Genomic DNA, 18,640 nt, shown 5'->3' on the forward strand with positions numbered 1-18,640 from the left:
TGGTACCTTCCTGGCCCGGAATCATGGCTAAAAAGTTAAAGTTTTCTGCTCATTGAGAGGGAGTGGGGAATAGAAGGGAACATGAAGGCCCAAATCAAATTGACTGCATGTTCTTACTGGATAACATGAAAGGTTAATTTGTTAGGAAAACGGTTACTTTTGACCTCCCTCTCCTATGGGCAGGGGCACCTCTTGCACAGGTGGGTCCGTGTCTTCATACATGTGGGGGAGAGAACGCTTTGTAGGTGGCCAAAGAGGGGCAAGGAAGCAGGGCTGAACGCCTGAATGTGAAAAGGTTGCCCTGGAGTGTGGCGGTGGAAAGGATCAGGGGTGTGAGTGTAGGGAGTCTCACTTACTTCCTCTTGATGCTGTTCCGGAGCCATTTGAAGGCAGAAATCATTTGTTTTAGAGCAAAAATAAGCCTGTCTTTTTCACGCAGGGTGACCACAGGATCCCCATGTCTCAACTGACGGTGGTTCCATGTGACAATCTAAGGCCAACAAACATGAAATATGAGTGGATATTTAAGACTTTTACTTAAATAAGACAATCTGTATTCTGGCAGAGCATCTCCGAATCTGGGGGTCAGAGCTCTTCCTGGGCTAAACCGGGGTTTGTGCCTTTAATAGAGATGCTAATGATTACTAAGTGCTTTTGTAGATAGAATAACCTTATGTAATCCTTAGAATGACCCTGTGCGGTAGGTACTGTTATTGTTCCCATTTGACAGATGAGGAACTGAGACACAGAGCAGTGAAGTGGCTAGTTTCAGGTCAGATGAGTGGCAGAGCCAGGATGTGAACCTCGGCACAGTGGACATGGAGCCCACATTGGTATCTCTCGCCTGTTTTCCTGCCTCATGACCCCTTCCCTATTCCCCGAGTCAGTACAGCATCCAGAGGCTGACCTGACTTGTTTCTTTCCTTTTTGTTTTTTTGAGACGGGGGTCTGGCTCTGTTGCTCAGGCTGGAGTGCAGTGGCGTGATCTCGTCTCATTACAACCTCCACCTCCCAGGTTCAAGCGATCTTCCCCTCTCACCCTCCCAAGTAGTTGGGATTACAGGTGTCCACCACCATGCCTGGCTTAAGTTTTGTATTTTTAGCAGAGAAGAGGTTTCAACATGTTGACCAGGCTGGTCTCGAACTCCTGACCTCAAGTGATCCTCCCGCCTCGGCCTTCCAAAGTGCTGGGATTACAGGTGTGAGCCATTGCACCTGGCCTGACTTATTTTATTTCCTGCTGCGTGTAGCCCACACTGGCCAGGCTTGGGGATATTGTTTTCTTAATTTTATGGGGTTTTTAAAAAATTTAATTAATTAATTTATTTTTTGAGATGGACTGTTACTCTGTCACCCAAGCTGGAGTGCGTTGGCACGATCTTGGCTCACTGCAACCTCTGCCTCCTGGGCTCAAGCGATTCTCCTGTCTCACCCTCCTGAGTAGCCGGAATTCCAAGTGAGCCCCACCACATCCGGCTAATTTTTTATGTGTTTGGTAGAGATGAGGTTTCACCATGTTGGCCAGGCTGGTCTCAAACTCCTGACCTCAAGTGATCTGCCCGCCTCAGCCTCCCAAAAGTGCTGGGATTACAGGCGTAAGCCACCATGCCCAGCCTGTTTTGTGAATTTTAAATAAAGGAAAACTGGGTCTGCTAGCAGCTGTAGTTTTCAGCATGCCTGGGTTTACTAATTAGAGCCAAACCTGCTTTGTGAAGTTTAATGGTATTTAAAAAATCACCCCATAGTCTTTTTTTTTTTTTTTTTTTTTTGAGATGGAATCTTGCTTTGTCGCCCAGGCTGGAATGCAGTGGTGCAGTCTTGGCTCGTGGCAACCTCTGCCTCCCAGGTTCAAACAATTCTCCTGCCTCAGCCCTCTGAGTAGCTGAGATTATAGGCGTGTGCGCCACCATGCACGGCTAATTTTTGTATTTTTAGTAGAGATGGGGTTTCACCATGTTGGCCAGGCTGGTTTCGAACTCCTGACCTCGTAATCTGCCCTCCTCAGCCTCCCAAAGTGCTGTGATTAGAGGCGTGAGCCACCGTGCCCGGCCCCACATATTCTAATCTAGGACTTGTCTGAAATAAACCTATGACCATCCTGTTTGGAGCATGGGAACAGACATGAGTTTGAATCCTGGCTGTTTCTCACTCGCTCTGTGACCCTGGGCCAGTTGCTTTACTTCTCTTTTTTTTTTTTTTGAGATGCAGTCTGGCTTCTCCCAGGCTGGAGTGCAGTGGCGAGATCTCGGCTCACTGCAACCTCTGCCTCTTGAATTCAAGCAATTCTCCTGCTTCAGCCTCCCTAGTAGCTGGGATTACAGGCAGATGCCACCACGACCAGCTAATTTTTGTATTTTTAGTAGAAACAGGGTTTCACTGTGTTGGCCAGGCTGATCTTGAACTCATGACCTCAGGTGATCTGCCTGCCTCGGCCTCCCAAAGTGCTGGATTTACAGGCATGAACCACCATGCACCGCCCAGTTGCTTTACTTATCTGTGTCCCATTTGTGCAGAGGAGATAAATTGGGGAATTAAAGGAGATTGGTTGGGCTGCACAATGCCAGGCACTCAATAAGCGTTTAGTAAATGCTAGAATATTTCTATGTGAAGGGAATTTGTCTGGTAGAAGAGTGATAGACCTGTTAATTCCTTTAAGTGATGCCCTGGCACGGTGGCTCACACCTGTAATCCCAGCACTTTGGGAGGCCAAGGCGGGCAGCTCATCTGAAGTCAGGAGCTCAAGACCAGCCTGGTCAACATGGTGAAACCCTGTCTCTACTAAAAATACAAAAATTAGGCCAGGTGTGGTGGCTCACGCCTGTAATCCTAGCACTTTGGTAGGCCAAGGCGGATGGATCACCTGAGGTCAGGAGTTCAAGACCAGCCTGACCAACATGGTGAAATCCTGTCTCTACCAAATACAAAAAATTAGCCGGGCGTGGTGGTGCATGCCTGTAATCCCAGCTACTTGGGAGCCTGAGGCAGGAGAATCGCTTGAACCCAGGAGGCTGCCATTGCAGTGACCCGAGATTGCACCATTGCGCGCCAGCCTGGGCAACAAGAATGAAACTCCGTCTCAAAAAAAAAAAAAAAAAAATTAGCTGGGTGTGGTGGTGCACTACTGTAATCCCAGCTACTTGGGAGGCTGAGGCAGGAGAATAGATTGAGCCCAGGAGGCTGAGGTTGCGGTGAGGTTGAGTTGCCCCACTGCACTCAAGCCTGGGCGACAGAGACTCCGTCTCAAAAAAAATTATTAAGCAACTTATACACATGTGTTCACAGCAACACTTTTTACAATAGCTAAAAAGTGGAAATATCCCGGCCGGGCGTGGTGGCTCAAGCCTGTAATCCCAGCACTTTGGGAGGCCGAGGCGGGCGGATCACGAGGTCAGGAGATGGAGACCATCCTGGCTAACATGGTGAAACCCCGTCTCTACTAAAAATACAAAAAATTAGCCGGGTGTGGTGGTGGGCGCCTGTGGGCTGAGAGGCAGGAGAATGGCGTGAACCCGGGAGGCGGAGCTTGCAGTGATCCGAGACTACCCCTCTGCACTCCAGCCTGGGCGACAGAGCGAGACTCCGTCTCAAAAAAAAAAAAAAAAAAAAGGTGGAAATATCCCAAATGTCTTAACAGCTGATGAAGGGATAAAATGTGATGTGTCTGTATAATGAAATATGATTCAGCCATAAAAAGGAATGAAGTATTGCTGTATGCTACAACTTGGACGAACCTTGAATAAAAAAATGAGAGAAGCCAGACACGAAAGGGCACACGTTATATATGATTCCATTTACAGCACATGAAATATCTGGAATAGGAAGATCCATGGAGACAGAAAGCAGATGGGTGGTTGCCAGGAGCTGGGGGAGGGAGCAATGGGGGAATTACTGCTTAATTGATCTAGGGTTTCCTTTTGGGGTGATGACAGATTGTGGAACTAGATAATGATGGTTGCATGACATTGTGAATGTACTCACTGCCACTGAATTGTACACTTTAAAATGGTTAAAATGGCCAACTTCATGTGTATATGACTGCAATTTTTTAAAAAAATTGGCCTGGTGCAGTGGCTCACATCTGTAATCCCACCACTTTGGGAGGCCTAGGTGGGAGGATTGCTTGAGCCCAGAAGTTTGAGACCAGCCTGGGCAACATAGTGAGACCCCATCTCTACGAAAAACCAAAAACATTAGCTAGGCATGGTGGTGCACACCTGTGGTCCCAGCTACTTGGGAGGTTGCATTGGGAGGATCACTTGATCCTCTGGGAGGTTGAGACTGCAGTGAGCTGTGATCACACCACTGTACTCCAGCCTCAGGGACAGCACAAGACTCTGTCTCCAAAAAAAACAAATGAAAAATTTCAAGCACCTACTGTATGTGGAGAAAATGATTCCTCTCAGGCAAAATATAGCTGGACTGATGTGGTGGGAACATCCTGAATGCCAGGTTGAGAAACTAGTACTTTTTTCCCTTGCTCCTTGGTCGTAGTTGCATGGAATACAATTTCATGTAGTTCTGAAGGTTAAGAAACTAACTCCACTTCCCACTCCTGACTCGTCTCCCACCCCTTTCCCCGAAGCAGCCAGATATTCTGAACATGTATAAATATATGGATCTATAGATCTACTCCCTGTTGTTGGTTTTTGTTTATTTTGCGCTATGCACACTGTTTTGTATTTTTATTTTATTTTTCCCTGAGACAGAGTCTCACTCTGTCACCCAGGCTGGAGTGCAGTAGCTCGATCTTGGCTCACTGCAGTCTCTACCTCCCGGGCTCAAGTGATCCTCCTGCGTCAGCCTCCCGAGTAGCTGGGATTACAGGTCTGCACCACCATGCCCTGCTAAGTTTTTTATTTTTTGTAGAGGTGTGGTTTCGCTATATTGCCCAGGCTGGTCTCTAACTCCTGGCCTCCAGTGATCTACCTGCCTCGGCCTCCCAGAGTGCTGGCATTACAGGCGTGAGCCACTGCACCAGCCCCTGTTTTTAAAAATGAATAAATTTTGGGCTGGGCGCGGTGCCTCACGCCTGTAATCCCAGCACTTTGGGAGGCTGAGGCGGGCAGATCACAAGGTCAGGAGATCGAGACCATCCTGGTGAACACTGTGAAACCCCATCTCTACTAAAAATACAAAAAGTTATCTGGGCGTGGCGGTATGCGCCTGTAGTCCCAGCTACTAAGGAGGCTGAGGCAGGAGGATGGCGTGAACCCGGGAGGCGGAGCTTGTAATGAGCCAAGATCACGCTACTGCACTCCAGCCTGGGCAACAGAGCAAGACTCTGTCTCAAAAAAAAAAAAAAAAAAAAAAAGAGTAAATTTTGGAGGGCCGGGTACAGTGCCTCACGCCTGTAATCCCAGCACTTTGGGAGGCTGAGGCGGGCAGATCACAAGGTCAGGAGATCGAGACCATCCTGGTGAACACTGTGAAACCCCATCTCTACTAAAAATACAAAAAGTTATCTGGGCGTGGCGGTATGCGCCTGTAGTCCCAGCTACTAAGGAGGCTGAGGCAGGAGGATGGCGTGAACCCGGGAGGCGGAGCTTGTAATGAGCCAAGATCACGCTACTGCACTCCAGCCTGGGCAACAGAGCAAGACTCTGTCTCAAAAAAAAAAAAAAAAAAAAAAAGAGTAAATTTTGGAGGGCCGGGTACAGTGGCTCACGCCTATAATCCCAGCACTTTGGGAGGCTGAGGTGGGTAGATCACCTGAGGTCAAGAGTTCGAAACCAGCCTGGCCAACATGGTGAAACCCTGTCTCTACTAAAAATACAAACATTAACCAGGCCTGGTGGCATGTGCCTGTAGTCCCACCTACTCGGAAGGCTGAGACAGGAGAATCGCTTGAACCCCGGAGGTGGAGATTATAGTGAATGGAGTTCATGCCACTGCACTCCAGCCTGGGCAACAGAGTGAGAATCTGTCTCAAAAAAAAAAAAAAAAGGAAGATCAGAACTTATCAGTACAGAGACTTTGCTTCCTCCTTGTGAAGGGCTGCAAAGAGCACATTGCTGTAAGGATGTGCCATTGTTGAACCTGCCCCTGGTGGCTAACATTTGATCCTGTCTCGGGCCACTCTAAACACAGCTGCAGTGTAGGTCTTTCTATATGTATTGTTTTGTGTGCACCTAGACAAGTTCATCTGTAAATTGTTAGAAATTGAATTGCTGAGTCAGAAGGTCTGTGCATTTAAAAAGAAGTTTTTTGTTTTTTTTTTTTGAGACGGAGTCTCGCTGTGTCACCAAGGCTGGAGTGCAGTGGCGCGATCTCTGCTCACTGCAAGCTCCGCCTCCTGGGTTCACGCCATTCTCCTGCCTCAGCCTCCCAAGTAGCTGGGACTACAGGTGCCTGCCACCACGCCCGGCTAATTTTTTGTATTTTTAGTAGAGACAGGGTTTCACCGTGTTAGCCAGGATGGTCTCAATCTCCTGACCTCGTGATCCGCCCGCCTCGGCCTCCCAAAGTGCTGGAATTACAGGGGTGAGCCAGCACTCCCTGCTCTTTTACTTTTTTTTTTTTTTTTTTTTATGAGACGGAGTTTCATTCTTCTTGCCCAGGCTGGAGTGCAATGGCATGATCTTGGCTCACTGCAACCTCTGACTCCTGGGTTCAAGTGATTCTCCTTCCTCAGCCTCCTGAGTAGCTGGGATTACAGGCGCATGCCTCCACACCCAGCTACTTTTGTATTTTTAGTAGAGACAGGGTTTCTCCATGTTGGTCAGGCTGGTGTCGAACTCCTGACCTCAGGTGATCCACCTGCCTTGGCCTCCCAGAGTGCCGGGATTACAGGCGTGAGACACCACGCCTGGCCTCTTTTACATTTTTCACTGAAATGTAATTGGTGTACATTTTTTGCTTAACATCAATCTATAGCATCATGAATTGTCACATACAGAACACACTTCTTGACCAGCAGATCTAAAAATGGATTGTTCCAGCCTCCAGAAGTCCATTTCTGCTCCCGCGTGGTTACTAACCTCCTAAGGTCGCTACTGTGTTGATGTCTACCCATGTAAATTAACTGTTTGCTTGAGCACTTGCATAGTAAGGGCTCTATATGCATTGTTCATATTGCAAAGATACTACTAAATGGTCCTTCAAAGGGTGATAGCAGTTTCCACTCTCACCAGACACATGTGAAGGCTAGTTCCCAAGCCCTTTCCAACGAAGTGGCTCATTAAATTTTTTTTTTTTTTTTGAGACGGAGTCTTGCTCTGTCGCCCAGGCTGGAGTGCAGTGGCGCGATCTCGGCTCACTGCAAGCTCCGCCTCCCAGGTTCACGCCTTTCGCCTTTCCCCTGCCTCAGCCTCCCGAGTAGCTGGGACTACAGGCGCCCGCCACCACACCTGGCTAATTTTTTGTATTTTTAGTAGAGACGGGATTTCACCGTGTTAGCCAGGATAGTCTCATCTCCTGACCTCATGATCCGCCCGCCTCGGCCTCCCAAAGTGCTGGGATTACAGGTGTAAGCCACCGCGCCCAGCCTGTTTCCTATAATTTTTTATGTTGAGAATTTTTTGAAGTACCAAAATGCTGAAAGAACAGAACAAGGAATAGCTGCAAACGTCTCCCCTAAAGTCACCAGTTCTTACATTTCCCCTCAAACTTTTTTCTCTACAAACACATCCCATAGACAAATACACACACGCACACACATTTATTTTTATTTTTTGGCAGGATCATTTGAAAGTTAGTTGCAGACATCTTAATACTTTTTCCTACAGAACCACAATACCATTGTCTCAGCCAAGAAACTTAAATATAGTACAGTATTTTGTAATAGACAGTGCATATTCAAATTGTCTTTATAGCTCATAAAAAATCCAACACCCAGTCAAGGACTGCTCATGCATTTGGTGTTCATGTCTCTAGTCTGTCAGAGTATCCTCACTTTTGGTGGAGGAAGGGACTTAATTATGAATTTTTTTGTTTGTTTTTTGTTTTTTTGAGACAGAGTCTCACTCTGTCACCCAGGCTGGAGTGCAGTGGCGTGATCTCGGCTCACTGCAAGCTCCACTTCCCGTGTTCACACCATTCTCCTGCCTCAGCCTCCCAAATAGCTGGGACCACGGGCGCCCGCCACCACGCCCGGCTAATTTTTTGTATTTTTAGTAGAAACGGGGTTTCACCGTGTTAGCCAGGATGGTCTCGATCTCCTGACCTCGTGATCCACCCGGCTTGGCCTCCCAAAGTGCTGGGATTACAGGCGTGAGCCACCGCACCCGGCCCCAATTATGAATTTTTTTTAGACAGGCTGTCACTCTGTAGCCCAGAATGGAGTGCAGTGGCGCAGTCTTGGCTCAGTGCAACGTCTGCCTCCTGGGTTCAAGCAATCCTCCCACCTTAACCTCCTGAGTAGCTGGGATTACAAGCGTGTGCCACCATGCCCATTTATTTATTTATTTATTTATTTATTTATTTATTTATTTATTGTATTTTTCGTAGAGACAGGATTTATCCTCGAAATCCCTGTGTTTTCCAGGCTGGTCTCTTGACTCTTGGGCTCATGCGATCCTCCCGCCTTGGCCTCCCAAAGTGCTGGGATTATAGGCGTGAGCCACTGCACCTGGCCTAGTGAGGGACTTTTACGGCATTGACGTTTTTGAAGAGTACAGACTAAATGTCTTTTTTTTTTTTTTGAGCTATAATTCATATACCATACAATTTATTCACTGAAAGCTCAGCAGTTTTTAGTATATTCACAGCACTGTACAGCTGTCACTACAATTTTAGAACATTTGCATTACCCCAAAAAGAAACTCTGTACCCATTAGCAGTCACTACTTTTTTCCTTTGCCCCAACTCCCAGCCTTAAGCAACTGCCAGTCTGCTTTCTGTCTCTATTTCTGAGCTTACTGTGGGCTTTTCATAGGAACGGAGTCCTGTACAGTCTGGCCTTTTGTGTCTGGCTTCTTTCACTTAGCCTCATGTTTTCAAGCTTCATCCATATTGCAGGATCAGTACTTTATTCCTCTTTATGGCTTTTTATTTACCCGATCATCAACTGATGCTCATTTCGGTTTATGTCACTTTTTGTCTATTGTGAATGATGCTGCCGTGAACATCCATGTGCAAATATTTGTGTGGACATTGTTTCCAGTATTTTGCGGTGCATACCTAGAAGTGCAGTTGCTGGGTCATACAGGAACTTTTTGTTGAACACTTTGGGGAACCGTCACCCTTTTCCAAGGCAGATGTACCGTTTCACCTGCCTACCAGCAATGTAGGAGGGGCCTGGTTTCCCACATCCTTGTCAGCACTTGCTATGGTCTGCCTTTTTGATTCTAGCCATCTTGGCGGAGGTGAAGTAGTATTGCTGTGGTTTTGACAGTCCAGAACTTTTTTTTTTTTTCGAGACAGAGTCTCGCTGTGTTGCCAGGCTGGAGTGTAGTGGTGCAATCTCTGCTCACTGCAACCTCCGCCTCCCGGGTTCACGCCATTCTCCTGCCTCAGCCTCCCAAGTAGCTGGGATTACAGGCGCCCGCCACCACGCCCAGCTAATTTTTTGTATTTTTAGTAGAGACGGGGTTTCACTGTGTTAGCCAGGATGGTCTCAATCTCCTGACCTCGTGATCCGCTCACCTTGGCCTCCCAAAGTGCTGAGATTACAGGCGTGAGCCACCACGCCTGGCCCAGAACTGTCTTTTGAAATGTCCCACAGTGTGTATTATCTGATTATTTCCTCCGTGTTAGGCTCAGACTTAGCTTTCATGGCAAGAATTCTGCAGAAGGCGTCATGTGTCCTTGCTGAGGCAGCACCATATTGGGGCTCGTGGTGTCTGTTTGTGCCATCGTGTTCTCGTTGGTTGACGCTGAGTTTGATCTCTGGGTTGAGGCTGGGCAGGCCCACTGCGCTGGGGGTGCCTCTGTGGTTCATATGTGGTCTGTATATTATGTTCCAGCATTTTCCGTTCATCTGGCCTTTGCATTTCTGTGTGTTCTTCAGATGCTTGGGAAACCTCTGAATGGCAGAATCTCCCATCCCCTCTCCCTGGCTTGCTTATCAAGATGCCTTTGCCCTCGTGGCCTGATTTTCCACAGGACCTGTTTGCATGTGCCTGAGGGTGATGGAGGTAAAGCGAGATTAGGATGCAGGAAGGCCATTGTCACCCAACCCCGGTGTTGGATGTCCCCGGGTGTTGGATGTCCCTGCCTGACTGCTGCAAGAAGAGGGCTGATGAAATCCCAGGCTTGAAGCAATCTTGTTGCCTCCCACGAGGCGATGCCTGGGCCTTGTTTGTCTGAGGCCTCAGGCATCCACAGTTTGCTCACCTGGTCCCCTTATTTCAACTTTACATTCTGAAAATTGTCCAACATAGCCAAAGGTAGGGAGAGTAGAGTGAACCCTCATTCACCCAGGTCTTCCCATGTAGCAACTTTCTGCCATTCTGGTTACTTCTTTCCTTCCTAAATTTTTTTGGGGGTGCCTGGAATAATATTTTAAAGCTAATCCAGGACATTAGTTCACCTTTGCATATTTCAGTTAGCATCTTTAACAATAAAAATTTTGTGAAAATCAAAACCACAATACCGGCCGGGCATGGTGGCTCATGCCTGTAATCCCAGCACTTTGGGAGGCCGAGGTGGGTGGGTCACTAGAGGTCAGGAGTTTGAGACTAGCCTGGCCAACATGGTGAAACTCCGTCTCTACTAAAAATATAAAAATTAGCTGGGCGTGGTGGCGCTCACCTATAGTCACAACTACTCAGGAGGCTGAGGCAGGAGAATTGCTTGAGCCCAGGAGGCAGAGGTTGCAGTGAGCCAAGATCGCACCACTGCACTCCAGCTTGGGCAACAGAGTGAGACTCCATCTCAAAAAAAAAAAAAAAAAAAATACACACACACACATACAGAAAAACAGGCAATACCATCATCACAGCTTATAACGATTCCTTAACATCTAATGCAGGTCCATTTTCTCATTTCCCTGGCCCAAAAAGTCTTTACAAAACTTTTTGTTTGAATTTGGATCTAAACAAAGTCTACACATGAAGTGTCTTTTAAGTCTCTTTTTAAAATTTTTAATTTTTTTAAAATTTTTTTGAGACAAGGTCTTGCTTTGTCACCCAGACTGGAGTGCAGTGGCATGAACACAGCTCACTTGCAGCCTCAACCTCCTAGGTTCGATGATCCCCCAGCCTTCTCCCGAGTAGCTGGAACCACAGGTACATGCCACCATGCCCAGCTAATTTTTTAATTTTTTGTAGAGACAGTGTCTCGCCATGTTGCCCAGGCTGGTCTCTAACTCCCAGACTCAAACGATCCTCTGGCCTTGGCCTCCCAAACTGTTGAGATTACAGACGTTAGCGACCATGCCCAGCCCCAAGCCTTTTTTTTTTTTAAAAAAAAATAACTTTATTCTTTTTATAAGTAGAGTTTAAAAAATAGTCTGTTCTTTTAGAGTTATAGTACAATTGTGAAGATAATACAGGGAGTCGCCATATACCCCTCACCCCGTTTCCTCCATTATTAACGTTGTATATTCATGTTCTATTAATGAACCAATATTGGTACATCAATTATTCGGTGAAGTCTGTACTTTATTCAGACTTCCGTAGTTTTTCCTGCCACCCTTTTCTGTCCCAGGATCCCATCTGGGATCCCACCCGATATTTGGTCCTCAGGTCTCCCGAGGTCCTCTCAGCTGGGAGTTTCTCAGGCTCTACTTGTTTTTGATGACCTTGACAGTTTTCAGGAGCATTGATCAGAGCTTTTTCTTTTCTTTTCTTTTTCATACGGAATCTCCCTCTGTCACCCAGGCTGGAGTGAAGTGGTGTGATCTCTGCTCACTGCAACCTCTGCCTCCCAGATTCAAGCAATTCTCCTGCCTCAGCCTCCTGAGTAACTGGGACCACAGTTGCATGCCATCATGCCCGGCTAAGTTTTGTGTTTTTAGTAGAGTCAAGAGGTTTCACCATGTTGGCCAGACTGGTCTTGAACTCCTGAACTCAAGTGATCTGCCTGCCATGGCCTCCCAAAGTGCTGGGATTACAGGTGTGAGCCACCACACCCAGCCGGTCAGGGATTTTGTAGGATGCTCCCTATTGGAATTTGTCTGATGTTTTTCTCATAATGAGACTGGGTGATGAGTTTTGGGGAGGAAGACACAGAGTTAAGGACCATTTTCATCCCGTCACATCCAGGGTACAGCAAATCATCATGATTTAAGTCACTTTTAATTTTAATGCCCCCACCTCATGCTTTTTCTTGGATGCCATCTTATTCTGTGGAGAAACTGGGTCTCACCCCATAGCATCTCCACCATCTACATCTGGCCGGGTGCATCCTCATGCTGGTGTTTCCCTGTGCCCCATTTCCCAGATCCCTGAGAACCAGTGGTTAGATCTAGAGGCCTGGCCAGGGACGGTGGCTCATGCCTGTAAATCCCAGCACTTTGGGAGGCCGAGGTGGGCATATCACTTGAGGTCAGGAATTCAAGACCAGTTTGGCCAACATGGTTGAAACCCCATCTCTACTAAAAATACAAAAAATTAGCCAGACGTGGTGGCTTACGCCTGTAATCCCAGCTACTCGGGAGGCTGAGGCATGAGAATTGCTTGAACCTGTGGGGTGGGGAGCGGAGGTTGCAGTGAGCCGAGATCGCGCCACTGCACTTCAGCCTGGGTGACAGAGCAAGACTGTTTGAAAAAAAAAAAAAGAAGAAGAAAAAAGATCTAGAGGCCCGATACAATTCAGGCTTGCATTTTCACCAGATTTCTGCTGGAACTGCCTCCAGGCTTTGGGCTTCACTGTAAGCTCGTGTGTTTGTGTGCACTGCAGCCCAGTCGTCTAAACAGCGGACGTATATTTTCTCCCATTCTGGAGGCTGGAAATCTGAGCACGAGGTGCCAGGGTTGCTTTCTCCTGAGGTCCCTCGTCTTGGCTTGCAGATGGCCGCCCTTTCCCTGTGTCTTCGAGTGGTCTTTCCTCTGGTCATCTGGGTCCTACTCTCCTACTTGCATAAGGACACCAGTCACATCGGATTAGGGCCCACCCTAAATATCTCATTTCAGCTTAATCACCTCTGTAAAGACCCTGTCTCCAAATACAGTCCCATTCTGAGGTCCTGGGGTTTAGGGCTTCCACATAAGCCTTTTGGAGGACACAGTTCAGCCCATATTATTCCCCTTAGGGCTCCTGTGTCTCCATCCACACAAAGTGGGTCAGGGTGTCACACACCAGAGCAGGCAGAGCCAGCCCCACAGGGAACAGCAAATTCTCCAGCCAGCTGGTTCAACGGCAAGAGATGGGATCCTCCCTGAATTCACCCTCTCCTGCCCGGGGCCAGTTTTCAGGAGGGGACAGGTGTCGTTCTTTCCACCATGAGAAAGAACCTCTGACCTGCACCTTTCTTAGCACTGCTAGGAGCTATTCAGGCACGCCAGCTTCTCAGGCATGGCAGTTTTCAGAGCACCTGCCTCTCAGCTTGTATTACGTGGGAGGTGACCACTCGGCTTGCAGGGAGTTCCAGGTTGCCACCCTGCAACCCATGAATCCAACAAGAACCACCTCAGCCGCTCCGACGCGCTGGGCACCTGCCGTGTGCTGGGCGCCGCACTGGGGTCTTTACAGGTTCTGCTCTTGAATCCTCTCTTAGTCCCATTTCTCCCACAGCAGAGAAAACTGAGGCACAGAGAGGTTCAACAGTATGAGCAGGAAAGTCTCTTTCTCCCAGAATAATTGCTTCCACGCACCCTTTCCTGGGCACTTGGTGGCATTTTAAAGGCCTGCTACTCTTTTCTCACAAAAAGCTTTCTTTTTCCCTCCATTTGAACAAATTATAGAAATTGCTGTATATTGTCTGGGTGTGGTGGGTCACGCCTGTAATCCCAGCACTTCGGGAGGTCAAGGTGGGTGGATCATCTGAGGTCAGGAGTTTGAGATCAGCTTGGCCAACATGACAAAACCCTGTCTCTACTAAAAATATAAAAATTAGCCAGGTGTGGTGGCACACACCTGTAATCCCAGCTACTTGGGAGGCTGAGGCAGGAGAATTGCTTGAATCCACGAGGCAGAGGTTGCAGTGAGCCGAGGTCGCACCACTTTACTCTAGCCTGGGGGACAGAGTGAGACTCTGTCTCCCCCCGCCTCCCCCCAAAAAATTGCCATATATTGACAAACATGTACAAGTCACACATACTTTAAAGAATTGTAGGTCGAGCGTGGTGGATCACACCTGTAATCCCAGCACTTTGGGAGGCTAAGGCAGGCAGATCACCTGAGGTTAGGAGTTCGAAACCAGCCTGGCCAACATGGGAAAACCCTGTCTCTACTATTTTACAAAAACTAGCCAGGCTTGGTGGCACGTGTCTGTAATTCCAGTTACTCAGGAGGCTGGGGCAGGAGAATTGCTTGAACCTGGGAGGGGGAGGTTGCAGTGAGCCAAGATGGCGCTAATGCACTGTAGCCCAGGTGACAAAGCAAGACTCTGTCTCAGGAAAAAAAAAATGTGACAGGAAAAGCTGGGCATGTGGCAGCTGCTTGTGGTCCTAGCTACATGGGAGGCTGAAGCGGGAGGATTGCTTGAACCCAGGAGTTTGAGACTGGAGTGAGCCGTAATTACCCCCACTGTACTCCAGGCTGGGCAACAGAGCAAGACCCTGTCTCCAAAAAAAAAAAAAAAAAAGAGCGTACATTCTGTAATCTATTTATTTACTCATTATTATTATTTTCTGCTATTTCTCAGTGTTGCTAGATATGTCCATCGTTTGTTTTTGTTGCTGTGGAATTGGACTCCATTCTATGAGCAGATCACTGTCTTACGCATCTCTTCCATTGTCCACGTATGTCTGGCCTGCCTGCAGCTTTTTAGTGCAGTGGCACTCTGAAGGAACATGTGCAACTGCCTCCCTCAATCAAGGTCTTCAACCTGGAGTGTGCCTCAGCATCACCAGGAGGGCTGTGAAAACAGATTGCTGGGCTCCATCCCTGGAGAGTCTGAGGCAGTGGATCTGGGTGGGGCCCCGAGAGTCTGCATTTCTGGCAAGCTCCTGGGTGATGCTGCTGCTGCTAGTCCGGGCACCACCACACTCTGAGAACCACTGAGCTGGGATGTGTACCGTGACGTGGAATCTCTGGAAGACCTCTTCATGGTTGTGGTTCTGATTCATGCTGGTCTTCTGCAGGCCCTCCTCCCAGATCCCGCCGCCTACCCCCACCCAAGGGAGGGGCAGTCACCCTCCTCTTCTTTCTTTCTTTCTTTTTTTTTTTTTTTTTTTTTAATTTTTTTGAGACAGAGTCTCACTCTGTCGCCCAGGCTGGAGTGCAGTGGCGCGATCTCGGCTCACTGCAAGCTCCGCCTCCTGGGTTCACACCATTCTCCTACCTCAGCCTCCCAAGTAGCTGGGACTACAGGCGCCCACCACCACGCCCAGCTAATTTTTTATATTTTTAGTAGAGACGGGGTTTCACCGTGTTAGCCAGGATGGTCTCGATCTCCTGACCTTGTGATCCACCGGCCTCCCAAAGTGCTGGGATTACAGGCGTGAGCCACCGCGCCTGGCCACCCTCCTCTTCTTTCTAATGCAGCGGTCCTCAACCTTTTTGGCAGCAGGGACCGTTTTTGTGGAAGACAGTTTTTCCATGGACTGGGTCGGGGGATGGTTTCGGGATGATTCAGGCGCATTACGTTTATTGTGCACTTTATTTCTATTATCATTACATTGTAATATAGAATGAAATAATTATACAACTCACCATAATGTAGAATCAGTGGGAGCACTGAGCTTGTTTTCCTGCAACTAGACAGCTCCATCTGTTCCATCTGGGGGTGACGCGGACAGTGACAGATCATCAGGCATTAGGATCTCACAAGGAACATGTAACCTAGATCCCTCGCATGCAGTTCCCAATAGGGTTCACATTCCTATGAAATTTATTTATTTATTTTTTTTTTGAGACAGAGTCTCGCTCTGTTGCCCAGGTTGGAGTGCAATGGCGTAATCTCGACTCACTGTAACCTCCACCTCCCAGGTTCAAGCGATTCTCCTGCCTCAGTCTCCCAAGTAGCTGGAATTACAGGCGCACACCACTACACTCGGCTAATTTTTTTTGTATTTTTAGTAGAGATGGGGTTTCACCATGTTAGTCAGGCTGGTCTCAAACTCCTGACCTCAGGTGATCTGCCTGCCTCGGCCTCCCCAAGTGCTGGGATTACAGGTGTGGGCCACCGCGCCCAGCCATCTTTTTTTTTTTTTTTTGAGATGCTGTCTCCCTCTATCACCCAGGCTGGAGTGCAGTGGCATGATCTCGGCTCATTGCAACCTCTGCCTCCCAGGTTCAAGCAATTCTTCTGCCTCAGCCTCCCAAATAGCTGGGATTACAGGCGTACACCACCACGCCCAGCTAATTTTTGTGTTTTTAGTAGAGACGAGGTTTTGCCATGTTGGCCAGGCTGGTCTTGAACTCCTGGCCTCAGGTGATCTACTCGCCTCAGCTTCCCAAAGTGCTGAGATTACAGGCGTGAGCCACCACGCACAGCCTAAAATTTTTTCTTAAGGTAAATTAGAGATGGGGTCTCATTTTGTTGCCCAGGCTGGTCTCGAACTCCTGGGCTAAAGCAATCCTCCCACCTCAGCCTCCCAAAGTGCTGGGATTATAGGTGTGAGCCACCATGCCCAGCCTCTATACTGTTTTTTAGGGCTAAAATGTTGGTGTCCTCGCAGGACATCGTAGAGTCAATGCTTCTGTTGGAATATTGGACATCGGCTGGGCGTGGTGGCTCATGCTTGTAGTCCCAGCACTTTGGGAGGCCTAGGCAGGCGGATCACTTGAGGTCAGGAGTTCGAGACCAGCCTGGCCAACATGGTGAAACCATCTCTACTAAAAATACAAAAATTAGCCGGGTGTGGTAGCAGGCGCCTGTAATTCCAGCTACTCAGGAGGCTAAAGCAGGAGAATCTCTTGAACCCAGGAGGCAGAGGTTGCCTTGAGTCGAGATTGCACCAGTGCACTCCAGCCTGGGTGACAGAGTGAGACCCTGTCTCAAAAAAAAAAAAAAAAGAAGATTGGATGTGGATGTCAACAGGAGTCTTGAACACTTACCATGTGCTCAAAGCATTTCACGTGAATATCCCGTGTAAAGCTCACGATAACCAGACGAAGTAGGTACTGTTATCTCCATTGTTAGTGGAAACTCTGCAGCCCCAGAGAGCTTATGAATATATATAATATGCTCATGGACACCCAGCTAGTAAGAGGCAGAGCTGGGATTTGAACCCAGGCAGTCGACAGCCTGGCTTGTGCTTTCTCAGCCACAGTGCTACCTCTGAGGTTATTGGCATTTTCTACTCTCCTGCTCCCTGATTCAGCCCTGCTCTTATCTCCTCTGTCCTGTAGGAACCATCCAGTCAGGATATCCAGTTTAAAATGCTGTAGCCGGCCAGGCATGGTGGCTCATGCCTGTAATCCCAGCACTTTGGGAAGCTGAGATGGGTGGATCGCAAGGTCAAGAGATCGAGAAAATCCTGGCCAACATGGAAAAACCCCATCTCTACTGAAAATACAAAATTAGCTGGGCATGGTGGCGCATGCCTGTAGTCGCAGCTACTCGAGAGGCTGAGGCAGGAGAATCACTTGAACCCGGGAGGAGGAGGTTGCAGTGAGCCGAGATCGTGCCACTTGCACTCCAGCCTGGTGACAAAGCGAGACTCCAAATAAAATTAAATTAAATTAAAACATAAAATACTGTAGCTGCCTGGGTGTGGTGACTCACGCCTATAATCCCAGCACTTTGGGAGGCCGAGGTGGGCAGATCACCTGAGGTCAGGAGTTCAAGACCAGCCTGGCCAACATGGTGAAACCCCGTCTCTACTAAAAATATGAAAATTACCTGAGTGTGGTGGTGCGTGCCTGTAGTACCAGCTACTCGGGAGGCTGAGGTGGGAGGATTGCTTGAACTTGGGAGGTGGAGGCTGCAGTGAGCTGAGATCATACCAGTGCACTCCAGCCTGAGTGACAGAGCGAGACCCTGTCTCAAAAAAAAAAAAAAAAAAAAAAAAACAAGCTGTAGCCAATTCACAGAGGCATTTACCCTTCACACGTGAGCCAAGTGGCCCGTGTAGGTGGGTTCTATTATGGCAGCACTCTGTGTGATGCAGCCCTGCAGAGTCCCAGCCCCCATAGATACCTTGGTCAGCCCTTACAAGGGAAGGGGCGTGTTTTACTCAGTTTCGCTCAGTTGTTGGGCTGTCATCAATTAGTATCAAGTTCAAGTTAATCCCCTGGGCCAGTAGACCACTTGGTGGCATTCATCATGGGCTCATTATTTTTTCCCCTGTAATAGCAAAGGCTGGAAACCATGTAGGTGTCCATGAGTATGGGCCTGGCTCCAGGTGTACCATGTTTTAAAAAGGATGAGGCAGCTCTGTGTGGTCTGAGTGTGAGTGATCTCCAAGATAGAGTGTTGCATGAGCAAAGCAGCTCGGCTGTACACCTGTGCTGCCATTGCGGAAAGAATATGTCCGTGCCATTATTCACCTGGCACATCTAAGGAAGGGTTCCTCCGGAGGGGGATTCGAGTTGCCGGGAAATGAGAGGGAAAGCTTACTCTCCACTGAATACCTGTTGGTAGGCTTGAGTTTTATGCTACATGTATACAATATCACTTATTTTTTTAAAAAAAAAAGTTAAAATGAGGCTG

General features: G+C 48.1%; 1 protein-coding gene across 1 annotated transcript in view; it reads left to right on the forward strand.

Annotated features, from left to right (window-relative positions):
- Nucleotides 1-18,640, forward strand: part of BRI3BP (BRI3 binding protein) — a 39,574-nt gene that overhangs the window by 1,360 nt on the left and 19,574 nt on the right. The gene's annotated exons all lie outside the window — the stretch shown is intronic.

The sequence above is a fragment of the Pongo abelii genome, chromosome 10 (genome assembly GCF_028885655.2).
Source record: "Pongo abelii isolate AG06213 chromosome 10, NHGRI_mPonAbe1-v2.0_pri, whole genome shotgun sequence".
NCBI classification, from domain to species: Eukaryota; Metazoa; Chordata; class Mammalia; order Primates; family Hominidae; genus Pongo; species Pongo abelii.